Source organism: Malurus melanocephalus, unplaced genomic scaffold (assembly GCF_030028575.1).
Source record: "Malurus melanocephalus ecotype Western Australia unplaced genomic scaffold, MMel_1.1 scaffold_252, whole genome shotgun sequence".
NCBI lineage: Eukaryota > Metazoa > Chordata > Aves > Passeriformes > Maluridae > Malurus > Malurus melanocephalus.
The window spans coordinates 641,772-656,028 of record NW_026623484.1 but is presented as its reverse complement, the minus strand read 5'-3'; the positions used below and the strand labels follow the sequence as shown (position 1 = coordinate 656,028).

The following is a 14,257-nucleotide window of genomic DNA, read 5'->3' as shown; positions in this document are numbered from 1 at the left end:
GAGGACATTTGTTAAAAAAGCGATCAGCTTTTGGGGACCAAAAAATCAGGACTGCGTTCTCCACACAGAACCAGCAACAACAAAAAAAGTATTTACAGAAAATCCAGATCTCAAAATCTATGAATTGTGATAGAGGATCCTCACCTCGCCCCCTTTTCTTTCCTTTTTTTGGTGTATRTGAGATACTTGTGCCTAGAGAAGAAATCATCCTTGCTGCAAGGCTACTTTTGGCTTCCACCCCCTCCAATGATGTTTATGAATTAAAGAAAGTGAGGTACCACATTCCTGAACAGTACTAGCTAACATTTCTTATGCATGCTCCAGAGTGGTTCCAGAGACTGGAGCACAGGTACAAATATGAGATCCTATAGCARGAAGACACTGCATCTAGACTGGTCAGAAAGGACAAACACACACAGAAATCAAACACCAATTTGGACCCGATTCTGGTGAGAGCCATCACTCTTGCTCTGCTGAAGCACATGTTGGACTAACATGTGCATGCTGACATGCTAAAAAGAGATTCAAAGTCAAAGAAGAGAAGTTTTCCCACACATGGTTCAACTGCTCCAAGGCGGGGAGAAACTAAGAGGAGCAAGCAAGAAAGGATAAATTTTTGTTACACAGAATCTTCAGCTCTGCTGAAAATACTTTWACGGACTTGTAAAACAAAAAGGCTCACAAGCTCTTGCTACAACATAACTTGTTAATCTAACACTACTTCCCCCTCCTAGTTCCGCCCTCCTGGTTCTTGCTGAACTCAATTCTGATACAAAAGAAAACAGGTCGTGTCCTCCCGTGCTTTGATGCCTTATATAGCTCATGGGTTTGGCTTCCATATCCTGTTCTGTATTTTACACCCGTAACTGGGCTACAGAGAGAAAGTAGAGCATACCCCCTCTGTCAGCAAGCTGTGTAGCTCTCTACTTAAGAGTAAGTTTTATTTCATGAAAGCTTCAATTTATTCCAGGAACTTGGAACTGTTGATTTTAGGTTGCAACATTACATCCTGAGATCCCCCATCTCACACTTTGTAAAGTCTAAGTAACCTGCTGCGCTGCTTTTGTTGCAATAACTATTTTCAATGTCAAATCACAAAACCAGCTCAAAATAATAATGAGGTCAGAGAAACAAGAAGTACTAAAGTAAAAAAAAAAMGTACRAGAGACCAAATTGGAGGAAAATTTATATTGAGTAAGARCCCCCCTGAAAGTACTGACTTGATATATTTATATCTTTCATAATGTACTGAATGTATATAAAAATAAATACCATCTTAAGAGAGAGAAACAGAAAAGAGACCAAATTATTAGATCACCTAGCAACAGAACATTAACCTACCTTTTATGCTGATCTTTTCTGCCTGGTTTCAGACAACTCCATTTTCTCTATGCAGTGCAATCCATCTTCCTGAGAGCTCCCAGCACTGCAAACCAGCAGTGTGTGCACAGCATCATTAACTGGTGAGACTGCTTTGGGGTCTGAGCACTCGAGCTGGACTGCACCGCATCCGAGCGTTTCCTTTCTCAGGAGCACGTTGAGCTACTCTGCTCCTGCGATTTCTCGCCTGCTTGTTTTTAAGGAACAGTCTGCTCTTTCTCCCCCCCACTCCCCCTTCCAGTATCTTGTCTGCCAGGAGACTTGTTGGAAGCAAACTGGGCGTCTCTTGATCTCCGTTCCAGCCTCCCTATGAAACAGGTTCCAGTGTGAATCAAAGACTTGGCTTCAGCAAACATTGTCAGCTATGGACGCAGCTGGCAGCAACAYACACACTTCAGGAATATGAGGGAATGGGTGAGAGGGTCAGGGAAATATATGGGAGAATATGGACTGAGAAGAGGGCCACCAATGCTATTTTTTGGACACCAAAAGTCAACTGTTCATCCTCCCTCCTATCCCATTTTAGTAATGACACAGAAATGAATAACTGCAATTCCTCTAAGGCAAAAAAAAAATTGGATAAACACCTCAAAATTAARTCAGTTCTGAAATTCACCTGATGATGATAACAAATACCATAAATATTTGAATTGACAGATTTTATATTTTTTAAAAAAATGTTACAATGGATTTGGGATTTTCTTACTTTACACATCAGTCAGGTGAGTAAGATGTGTGTCCAGATGTTAGCATTTTCTAAACTCCTCAATTTGTGGAGCTGAAAATAACTTGCTAGGTAGCATTTGTTCAAAGTTCAATTAACTGATTTTACTAATAGTAATTCTTTAAACTAGCACTCAAGTCAAACTACACCCTTAAACTGACACAAATTAATCTGCATTTAGAAAATAAAGTAGTCATACCTYCTCACAACCTGCCCAGCCATTCAATCTTTTTCCCTTGATCACACCTTCAAATTCATTATCAGCAAATGCTTTTAAGGTTTTGGGGTTTTTTTAATGGACTAATTTTCAGTTGTATAATTTCCCTGCCAGTTAACTGCATATCTACACAAATGTTTGTTCTGAAATAAAGGTAATGATGACACAGGAGTGTCTAACACCATTTCATCCAGTAGCAATGCAACCATAAACAATTTGTCATGCTACAGCCCAAACTGGTTACTAATCAAATAATCTAATCCACACAGCATATTTAAGTCCCTGTGCTTTTAAACAGAGAAACTAATAAAATTATCACCTCTTTTCAGACACCATTTTGAAGAGACTAAATGGCAGCAAGATATATTTTCTCCTAAGAAATAAATACTTGAATGCATTTAAATCTTGTTTTTTGTTTTGCTGCCTTATATCTAAAGTATTTTTTCCCCAATTATATTGTGCAATGTTAAAGTTACCACAAACAGTCAAGCTGTGCAACTCACACTTTACTCAGTGTAAACTGGAACTGAGCCAGACACACTTCATTGTCAAGAAGTGCGAATTAAATGGTTGTGGACAACCACACAGAATATGAAAATTTGAAGCCTGTAGCTTTACCTTTAACCRACAAGGCGATGTTTTCCCTCTGTTAAGGAAGTCTCCTTATAATGCACTCAGCCTGTAGCAGGTGCAGGCTGCACCTCCCCATCTCCAGCCTGGCCTGCCAACATTTTTCAGCACAAGCAGTGGGGAAAAAACTTCCGGAGCCTAGAATGCTGGTTTGATTTATCCAATATGCTCTACCACATGGCCATAAATGCTATTTGCATGTGTTGAGGCTCATAAATGAACTCCCTTGCTTAACCCTGTAGACATAAACTACTTTAATCATTCACATTTTGCTATTCCTTCACTGTTGCGTGAGTTTTTCCCTGGGGAAAAAAAAAAAAAAAAAAAGGGAGAGAACCCTTGATAAGCAAGTTATTCAGTCACTCTTTTCTGAGAGTCAGTATAACAAAAGATAAAACTGGTCTCAAAAGCACAACCTCAAGAGTTCAGATCCAAGGTCCATCCTGCCCACTATGGAAACTCTTGTGCCGAGGAAAGGCAGCACATAACTGGACATTGTGTGACACTTGAGCAGTCAGCAGCGTAAGGRTTTCTTTGCTTCTCTCTATAAAATGTTTTCTATTAAGGAAAATTGTTAAGATTGTGCAGAGAATATGACCATTTGAACATATGAACATGATGTTCTATACACAAAATTCACGAGTCAGAACAAACCCAGTCACACAAGCAAACTGGTTACAGAAAAGAAGCAGAGGAAGAGCTCAGAGTTTGCTGGTGAAACAAGTCAYGCAGGTGACAATAAAAAGCACTTTTTTATTTTTAAAGACTCACCTCTGCTTATCTACATAATCACTTGTGCTTAAGTTACCTAAAAATATTTCACAAGTCAGTAGACAACAGAGGGCTAAATTAAAAGATTATGTTCTGGTAGCACTTATCCGTATTAAGCTGTGAAAGTAGGCAAAYACATAAGCCACACACAGAGACAATGGCTGAACAATGTCCCTGTGTCATTTGAAAAAYATGAAACCTGGGTTCCTCCACAGTATAAACTAAGAAATTCTCTGTGAAGAAAAAAAAACATCTAACTGAAAGACTTGATTGCAGCCACAATCTTCCATATTTTGCAACACTCTTCCTCTCTTGCAAAGTCTCCAGCTTCCTCTGGTGACTTTTTCTTGGACTGTACCTGACCTGCACAGACGCAGGGGAAAAAGAATTTCACTCTATATGCAGATCTATGTAAGGTTATGGAGTAGAAGAAACAAGTCTGTTATGTAAATAATTTTTTTTAAATCCATTGATTTACGACAGCCAGGCTAGAACCATTTAGAGTAACAAGGACTACTCCCAGCAACCTGCACTGGTTGGGTCACTGGTACAGTGTGTGAGATTAGAGTGCAAGGAAAGCTCTTATCGATCCCAGGGCACATGAAAAGCCTTTGTGATTTATGGCAGTTAGATTCTCCTGAGAAATGTCATGGCCAAAGCAGCTGCCTCCCGAGTTTTGCTGAAGGGTCAGAGGCTGCAACGGTGGGCAARCCAGATGATGGACACGAGGCAACTGCTGGATTTTACAAATATTTACATGAACAACCAATCTTGTGTACGGCAGCACACAGCCAAACCTTTTTATAGCCCAAACCCCTGGAGTTCCTCTCTCTTCACATCRAATCCTGACCTTTAGCACCACCAACAGTCAGTGTAGACCCTATTTAAGGTCACCACCATGCACTGACCATACAGAATTGCAGCTCAACRCCCTCCATAACTCAGAAGWSAGGACTGGAAAACCTGGCCAACAGMTAATCTCAGCGGAATGTTTGTAACTAGAAACTTGAGGAAAAGATGAAATTGTGCCAGGTCTTCGATCATACAGTCTTCRGGACAAACTGTATCTTTATTAATATTAGGCACCACACCCTGCACAATTCCCCCCAGTTCATCTAGGGATCTCTGAATCATTCTGCTATAAATGTTAAATAAATAGCTATAACACAAGTCACATTAATACGCCAATATTAGCTTGACCATATCAAAATAAATTGGCTAGCCTCTCAAAAAAGGAATTTTAACATTTTGCTGACTTATACATAGTTGTCACATTAAACAGAAAGCAAGAGCATTTCAAAAAAGCTGATTTATGATAGCTATGGTTAAAAATTCAAGATACTTTAGACAAAACAACACAGTTACATATATTGATTTCACACATGAAGAAGAAGCTTAGTGGGAATGTTACAGTTTTTAAGGTTTTTAACTACAATTTAGAAATATGGATTTCAGGGATTGCTGAAAGTGTGAGACAAATTACGCCAGCGAAGCCCAGGCCTGACTATGCAGCAGGCACATTRCTATTGATTGGCCACGAGCAAGCTGAAAAAACCCTAGGCATTGTGAGAAAAAAAACTACCCAGTTACTCCAGCAAATGCTTTAAAAAGGCAAGCTCAAACTGAGGTGAAGAGGGAAGGCTCTGTTAACAGGACTTTAACAGCTTATATCAGCCATGAGATGGCATAAGGGACAAAAAACTAAATCTAAACTATTTCCAGATTATGCTGAGAGTGCCTCTTCTCACCCCATTCAAGACTCCAAAGGGTCATTCTTCTTTCTCCATAACCAAAATYAGTTTTCCCTTAACACATGGGCCAATTTTACCCTCCTTGGTCCATTTACAAACAAATGTTCATGACTGTCAAAACATAACATGGGAAAAGTTAACAAACACGCAGAATTTGATTAACCTTACAGTTGCATCTCTAATACCTGCAAAATTATCATCTTTAGAGGACTTAAGTTAAACATATCTTATGCTACAGTTTTTCATGTTTTCCTGGCTTGCTTGAAGCAATCCTGCCCCTCTCAGTGTTTCAGTCCCCCACCTCTGAAAATGCCATTCCCTAAGCACATCTCTCTGTCTTGAGAGAGATACTTGAGTCTACGGTGGTTACACAAAGGCATCAGGGTTAAAAATAATCTGGAGGAGGAGAGCAGGGGAAAGTGTAGAGCAGAGCAGGGCCACAAGGRCCTGGCTGCCCTACTCAAAGGTTCAAAAGGCAGCTACTTTATTAGCTGCATTCACAGCATGTTGCTTTAATTTTTTTATTAGTTTAATTAATTTTTRAATTTTTTTTAATCCCTTTAATCCTAAGGAAATCCCTAGGATTTGTAGCGATGAGAAACACTTTTTTCTGCGCATAGTCACATGGTTAATATTGGCTTCAGCTTGCTTGAAAATAATTAACCCCCCCTCAAAAAAAACCCCAACTAGCAAATGCAAAAATGTTTCATTTGCATTCAAAGTTTAACCTACACAAATATGTACCTGAATCTCAATTGGCTCGGCCTGAATTTGACCTACTTCTTGTCTCTGCCACCTTTTGCTCATGGTRCTACAAAAGCAAATTGAATTTAAAGAGCCAAAGGTCTTCTACACCTTCAGGAATGGAAAAGTGAATATCAAGCAAGCTCGACTGCTGGCAGAGGGTCACTCTGGATTTAACCACAGCACTGAACAGAGAAGCAGATGTACCCAGAGCAGCACAACTCCAAACAAGTGYTGAAGATTTACTAACAAAAGCTTTATAAAACTTACAGTGAGGGGTAGGGTGAGTCAGCACCAAGCTTGGTAGTAAGAGCAGTATTTTAAAAGTCAAATGCAGAATATATAAATATTTCATAATTAGGTTACTATTATTTTCCAGTGCAAGCAAGCAATTATCTACTGTTATCCCATAATTCTCCTCCTCCATCGTTACTTGTAAGCCCTGGAAACTTGGATTAAATAAAAGACACTCCACAACAAACCACTCCAGTATTACAGAGCATGGATGCACCCTGGCATGCTGCATAAAATCATGGTGACTTGCACAYATCTGTGATTGCTCCTAGAATGGAAAACCAGCATTTTCAGAGTTCAGARCCTGAGATGTAGAGGCAAATTCTCCCCTCAACTAGAACGTTAAGAATTAAAAGCAACAGATTTAAAAATCAATTAGTCATTTTTTGAAAAATGACATTGTGTTTTGAGCTTTGGTGATGCTTTTTAAAAAAAATATTTGAGGAAGTCATGGAAATCATCCCAGGTAAACAGCATTTTGGCTTATACCATAAGCAAATTACTGATGATACAGAAAAACATCTGGGGCTATAGAGATTACATTTGCTTGATGAATAAAGGTAAGTAACATTTTCTATGTCTTTCAGTTATTTTTTTTCACTTATATGTTGGGTGCTTTGTGCGGTTTTCCTAGACATCTGTAAAAACCTAACACTGAAGAATTAAAGATCTCCATATAAATGCAAAAACATGCCAAAAAATACCACAAAACTTGATTAATAAAGTGCTGAATAATAGGTGATTAGATGCTTGCCAAGGGCTCCTTCATGACAGCTCTCACAGACGTGCTGGAATGCTGCAGAGGATGACACTGACCCAGGGCAGCCGGAGCTGCCTTAACCACAATGCAGATGAAGAAGAACCACATCTTTTTTTTGGAACTCATTTCTTAATCCAAAAAGGAAAAAAGGAATCTGCAGGACTAATCTGGTCTCAGGAGTCTGATCTCAAAGGTTTCTGGCAGAGTAGGAGTAGATGGTGCTTTCACAGTTGGGCAGTATTTTGATTTATTCTTTTTCCTGTAAGATGTGTTGCTCTAACTTGCTAATTTATTGCATTATTTTGGGCAGGGAGATAACTGGATTTCTATTTTTATCTTAATTACTGAGTGATGCTTCCAGTGTGCATTGAAATAAGCATGTAAGATGCCATTTGTGGGTTGCTGTGGGTTTATAATTTTGTTCTTTTTAATTCTATGGCAAATTGCTAGGGAATTTTGATTTTGGCCTGCCTCATCAGTACATGTTCTCTCTCTGTGACAAATTATCAAAATTAATCAAAGTTTGTACTGCAAAGCAGTCAGTATGATGCGATGAAAGCATGCAAAGTTTTGTGCTATATGAACAGACTTTTTTTTTAGATTTCTGGCTTCAAACTCAGAAAACTGGAATTCATAATGAGAAACACTCCTACCTGGCACACAACCCCCGTCCCTCAGAGAGTGCAATTATACAATTACATTGGATGAAACTTGAAGAAAGGTTTTCATTACGTCTACRCTGTGTTCATTTTCATGTCATAGTCAATGTGTTGTTTGTAACTGTGCGATATTAGACTGGAAGACAAGTGGTTTCTAGAAGACTAAAATGGACAGTTTATTTTTTGAGGTTATTTTTAACACTCACGAGGCACTGGATATGCAGCCTTTAATAATTACACATCTGATATATAAATAGCAAAACATGAGAAATAAGTAAACAAACAAATCCATSCCTTCCTGGCTGCTCCTGGCATGGTGCAGCAAGTCATGGGCAGGCCTGGCTGTCCAAAAGCAAGTCAGCAGCTACGCTGAGCTAACAGCACATTCCACCTTTTYATTCTCTGTTAGAAATTATCATCCACAACAGTAAGTTCTCCAMGCTGGCTGCTCATCCTTGTATTGACAAAAAGTGCTAAGTGCTGCCTTGTGTAATTGTGACAGCACTTTCACAAGTTCAGAAATACAATCAATGTCTCTAGGTTATTTGTCCGTGTAAGATGGTAAGATTTTATACACCTAAAAGGTTTTTGCCCTTTTTGTAGCAAAATATGTTTTAGTCTTTAAAACAGAAAATTCAAATTGCCTCTTGATTCTGCAAATTTGTGATCAACTTCAATTAATTATCTGTGCTTAGCCTGGACTTTCTTTTAGAATTGCCCTATAATCAGACAGAATGAATAACTTGTACTTCAAGTACTGAGGCTGCTGCTCAACCTCAGCATCAAAACCSTGCATCTTTTTCTTCTTCGGATATCAACTTCTGTAATGCACAAGCAAATTACGCTTTTACCTTTGTACCAAGATTGGCTTCAAATAACCAATAGGTTCAGAAGTTAAGTGTCCAGAATGAATACATGCACAGCATGATCAGGTGAGATCTCATTTTCATAGAGCAGCAGGTAAACAAGGAGCAGTACCTGGACCTCTCTCTGACCTGCAGCATGAGCCCAGACACAGGTTCAGTCATTCAAAATACCCTCCCATAATAATTAAGCTGAGCCTGTGAACAAGCTCAATTTTGCAAACATGGAAAGTCAAACAGAAACCCGGATAATCCCATAGAAGAGCCAGTAATTTTCTTTCTTCTTAATAAGTAGTGTTTGAGCCCATGGTGGGAGTGTTTCCTGAAGCATGAACAAAGCAATAGGTGTGTTTGGAGATTTAAATTTGYAGGGTAATTTTACAAACAGCATGAACTCTCAATGCACGCTAAAGGCTAGCCAGTGTTAAAACTGGTATCTATAAATAGTTCATAATTCTGAGAGGAGACCAGCATTCAAAATTCCCCAAGTGCCAGTGAGCGATGACCCGAGTTAGTTCCACCTGAGCAATAAAAGCATTCAACAAAAATGTACTAGCAGGGGCAGAATAGGTTGAAATTTTTTTTTGTGCCCTCTTCTTCCATTTCCAATTGCACCATTATCACTAACAGAAAGACAAATCAATTCAAATAATGATACTCAAGTGATCCTATGTAAAAAAAAAATAAATTAGTACCACAGTTTCACTGTTATTCTTGCACCTCATTTGACCTCCTCAGYACAACCATGAAAAACCTCAGACAAGGGGAGGAAAAATTAAAGACCAAACCAAAAATCTGAACAAATTGCTGCACAGGCTTAGAGTATCAGTTAAGAAATATAGCTGCTCTGAAACATTTAAAGAGAATACAAAAGGGCCCCTACAATAGTATAACCTTTGCCTCTGTCTGCCAGCATCACAGTTTACATGGTTTCCATGGAAACCYTCTGCAAACATATGAATGTGCTTGTTGCATTAGATGTTGAACAGAAAATCCTTTGTGGCAACTCTGGAGGGCCATGGCCAGTGCCAACCTCCCGGCAGAATAATGCCCTTCACTATGCCTTGCCCAGCAGGCTCATGACACACTTGCTCACATGGCACAGCTGCTGCTACTGCTTGTTTTTCCCCAACTGATAAWAWAAAATAAAGAAAAAAGATGTGCACATCGTAACTATAAAATATTTCATTCCTCATGGAGCGCCTGTTTTGCCTTCATAAAACTGACAGCAAAGYATTTGGTTCTGGACTCTCAGATGCAACCCAGGAACTGCACAGTGAGGACAGACTGGGAGGCTTCCAGCAGGCTTCCACTCAGGGCATTGGGAATACATTTGCATATTGAGTASATAACTACCCAGGAAGTGGATGCCACAATTCTTCATTATTATGTGTTTTGAGAAAAACACATTAAAAATACACGTAAAATCTCAGCATGCAATAGGTATATCAGTACAGAAGATAAAACTAGTTTCATCGCCTTGTTATTTCTCATCATGGATACACCAACTAGCCTACAAATAACTCACTGGATGGGCTCCTCCTCCTCCTGGAGGCAGGAAAATTCCACCCAAGACAGTCTGAAGGGTCATCAGGAGGGCTGGTTGCTTTTTTTTGTTGCTAGGGGTATGTGTGCCAAGTGAAAGCTGACGAACTGAAAAAATGGTATCTGCTTTACAAAAGAGGAGTTTTGCTACGGACAAACATCTGAATGTTGTGTCCCTTCTGGATTTTCTCAAAATTCATGTCCACTCTGCAGCTTTACGTATTTTACCAGCACTGAAACATGACTGCTTCTAAKAAAAATGCATCTTTAAGAGCAATGGCACACATAGCTRGTACATGCCTTGTTTGMAGATTAAAACATTGTCCTGCATCCYTATTCCTCTGAAAAAACAAATTCTTAGCATACCAAGTTAGATATTAGAAAAAGGTTCTTCACCCAGAGGGTGGTTGGGCACTGGAACAGTCTCCCCAGGGAAGTGGTGCTGGGGTCRCAGCACCAAACCTGASAGAGTTCAAGAAGTGCTTGGACAACATTCCTGGCCACATGGTGTGATTCTGGGGGATATTTCTTTGCAGGGCTAGAAGAGTTAGACTCRGTTTCTGTTGGTCCTTTCCAACTCAGTTTATTCTGTGATTCTGYGACTCTAATTTCWGGGATATMAATGKCAATAATCTACCTAACTGCTTACAGATGTGCACAGCCTCAGGGAGGACAAGCCTCAGGGAGGATGACACCTCCAAAGGCTACATTTAAGATCAAAGTCTTCAGACCCTGCATGGGRTGTGAAAGCCTGCCTGTGCCATTCCACATGGAACTGTGGAGGCCAGCTTGTGACCAGACACTCACCTGCCACTCAGCCATTCCCGGCCAGTTTTGCAGTCACAGCGACAACCATCAGTGACATTTAACATTTTGTCTTAAAAGCTGAACAATGAAACAAAGATTTTGCCCCAGAAAGAAAAAACAAACTGAACACGTTTAACTTTGCTGGCTGTTTCTGTGTTTACTTCTTCCCTTCTCCCAGAGACAGCGCTGAGGAGAATCCCTCACTGCTCCCTCATGGCCACCCTCACCTCACACCCACCACCAGCCCAGACCCCCATGCCCCAGCTGCCAAATTAACTCTGAGGGCAGCCAATCTCTCCTTCTAGCCTCGCCTGCACAAGGCAGTGACGCGGGGGTCACTCAAAGCCCGCGTTGTTCCAGTGCTCCAATAACCCATTGTTCCCCTGCGGTCGCCCCGGCGAGATAAAACGAAAGGCTGCGTTTTCMGAGGGTAAGCGAATTCCCACCGCCGGCCAAGGGCTCGGCCTCACGGCAGGGCCAGCCCATCCTGCGGCTCGGCGGGGAGATGGTGGGTTTGTTTTTGTTAGTGGGGCTTTGCAGGAACATCTGCTCAGAGCAGGGATGGTGGGGGATTCACCCTCACCTTCCCCACAGCGCTGTGCAAAGCCACGATCGCTCACTCCGCACACGGCTCTCAATGTAAAGAAACCGCATCGACAGGCCCACGGCTAAAATCTGGCTCCTACATGATGGATGTTTATAATCTGCTCCCTGCATTAAGTCGTGGAAGGATTRAAAATGTAATGGTTGCTACTGTAAATTTCCCAGGAGAGGAGAGCCATGGTGTGGGCTCAGGGCAGACAGCCCTGACAGTGGGGATGAAGAACYACCAGCACCACCTCCACCAGGTTACAGGTAACAGTGTGTAAGTACTGCGATGGGAGAAAGGACACAACAAGCAGAAATTAATCCAACAATACAGGAAATTATAAGATTGAAAAGTCACTCATTTTATATTTTCACCAAGTCCTCTCGTCCAATAATGAAGTTCACTGAACATCATTAACACTCCRCTAATGAGACGTCCAACTGCCCAGAAAAGCAATAACGAACGTGAGCTCTGTTTCCACCAAATCTACCAGAAAGGTTTTTAAGGGTCTGCTTTCCCACTGACACGAACACATGACTCCCATTAGCCTTAATAAAGGAAGAGTGCTTTCAGTGGGAGAGAAATTTCCCAAGGTTGCATAACTGAACTGTAGMATGCTCAAGACACAGTATAGACTCCTAAAAGAAGTTATCAGTCCGAAAACTGCAGGGATAGGCCAAATTCTTCCACYACTTTCCCATTAACTTTTGTCATAGTTCAGACTTCCTTATTTTAGACCAGTGAAAGTACTCAAAGCTTTTTTTACAACATAAAAATGGAAAGGTAATTTTTTTTTACGGAAAAGCAAATCAGACAGTGGGATGTTTAAATTCTATTTTCAGRCTGAAAAAAATGTAACTTCAGATATGCACTTTCTTTATCTTAATGCATTGTCCCTACATAATATTCCTGACTCCATGGTATATAAATTCTTACTTTTGTAACAATGCAAATTTGTTGACAGGATGACAGGTTAAAGTTTATCTTTCAGGCTGCTTCCCTTGCCCCAGTCACAAAAATCTAGTTATGTCAATTTATGTCCCTTTCAGTGCTCAGTGAGGCRAGGAAATGGAGCGGAGTGCCAGAATGTGGAAACAATGCAAAAAACTATTGCCAGAACTCAGTATCTGCCTCCTAGGCTAAGCTCTGCACTCCCTCACAAATCTTTGGGATTAATACTGCATATCTCAAAACTGTGCTTAAGAAAAACCTTAATTCCAGATGTTGAAAGCATGATTGATGTACTGAAAGTTAGAAGCTTTTTCTTCATCTCTTCTCCCCAGTTTATGTATTTGAAAATACTTGGGTAGTCGGCCTTTTTATTTTTTTTTTTTTTGGGTGGGGGGCATGTATGCTTTTGGATACTAGGAAACTGAATTTAATACACAATTTAAAACYAGTTGGTCATGCCTTTATCATAAGGTCTCTGATGTAATCAAAGAAATTCAATGCAAGTGCAGTATACATTAAYGAAGGCTGTCTCATGCACTCTGCTATAGCTTTAAATGAGAACAGACTTTTCTATTATCTGTCCCACTTAAATTACTAATTTGGGAGACTATCTAGTCTGCTACTACTCACACACATGATAAAAACCCATTAGCACACATACTCACAGAAGCTGAACTAGTTTGATACAGTAAAGGGAGGTGAGGAATTACAGCGCAAGGATTGCTGTAACAGTGTGACCAGCAATGAGCTGTGTTTYAGAGCTATGTGTCAAAACATGTCAAGATTATCGACCTATAAAAAACCCAAAACCAACAACAAAAAAACAACACCAAAGAAAAAACCCAAAACCCACAAAGACCCCCAAACAAAATACAAAAAAAAAAAGGCACCCCCCCAAAACCAAACAAAAACCAAAGTCAATGACAAAACAAAACATGTATTTTATTTCCCAAACTTTAAACTAAAACCTCAAGGGCCAGTGTATTGCAGCACAGCAGAATTAGCCCTGTGCCCCATGTGGCTGTGCTCACTTTAGCTGCCAACATATACTCGAAACACTGAGCCCAGTCCTACTCAATCTACTGCTCCCCTTGGCTTAGGCAGAAGTAAAATCAGATCACATTTCCTGAAACAAAAACCAAAACAACAAAACAACCAACAAATAAACCAACGCACCCCAAACCATCCCATAATAGGTGCAACAACTAATGCTAACAGACTGATTTATGGATACATAGACACTAATTACAGTGGCAAACTCCATTCAAACATAGAAACTGTAACTCACCAATCATGTCACAAACCGAAGATAAAAATCATGCAGGTCTCAAAGAGAAGACACTCAAATTACAGAACAACTTTCTGCAGCATCCATCCCCAACCATTCTATCAAACACACAACTGCAATAGCACAAAGCATCTTTATGACAGGAATAAAAGGCTCTTTAAAYGCTCCTTTTATTTTTTATTGAATGAACCCACTCTTACACAAAGTTCACTCAACGATGTCTCGAGCTTTAGTACAGCCAAATCCTGTATTTCATTAGTCAACTATGGTTTGTCAGTCACATA

The 14,257-nt window shown here is 40.1% G+C and overlaps 1 protein-coding gene across 5 annotated transcripts in view; it reads right to left on the bottom strand.

The window, feature by feature from the left end:
• Positions 1 to 14,257, bottom strand: part of ADD3 (adducin 3) — a 90,906-nt gene that overhangs the window by 27,591 nt on the left and 49,058 nt on the right. The window contains exon 1 of one of the 5 annotated variants that reach the window (XM_057375551.1): positions 1,342 to 1,506. The exons of the other annotated variants lie outside the window; for them this stretch is intronic. The gene's annotated coding sequence lies outside the window, so the exon portion shown is untranslated. Of the gene's footprint in view, positions 1 to 1,341; positions 1,507 to 14,257 lie in introns of those variants that run through there. 5 annotated transcript variants of the gene reach the window in all.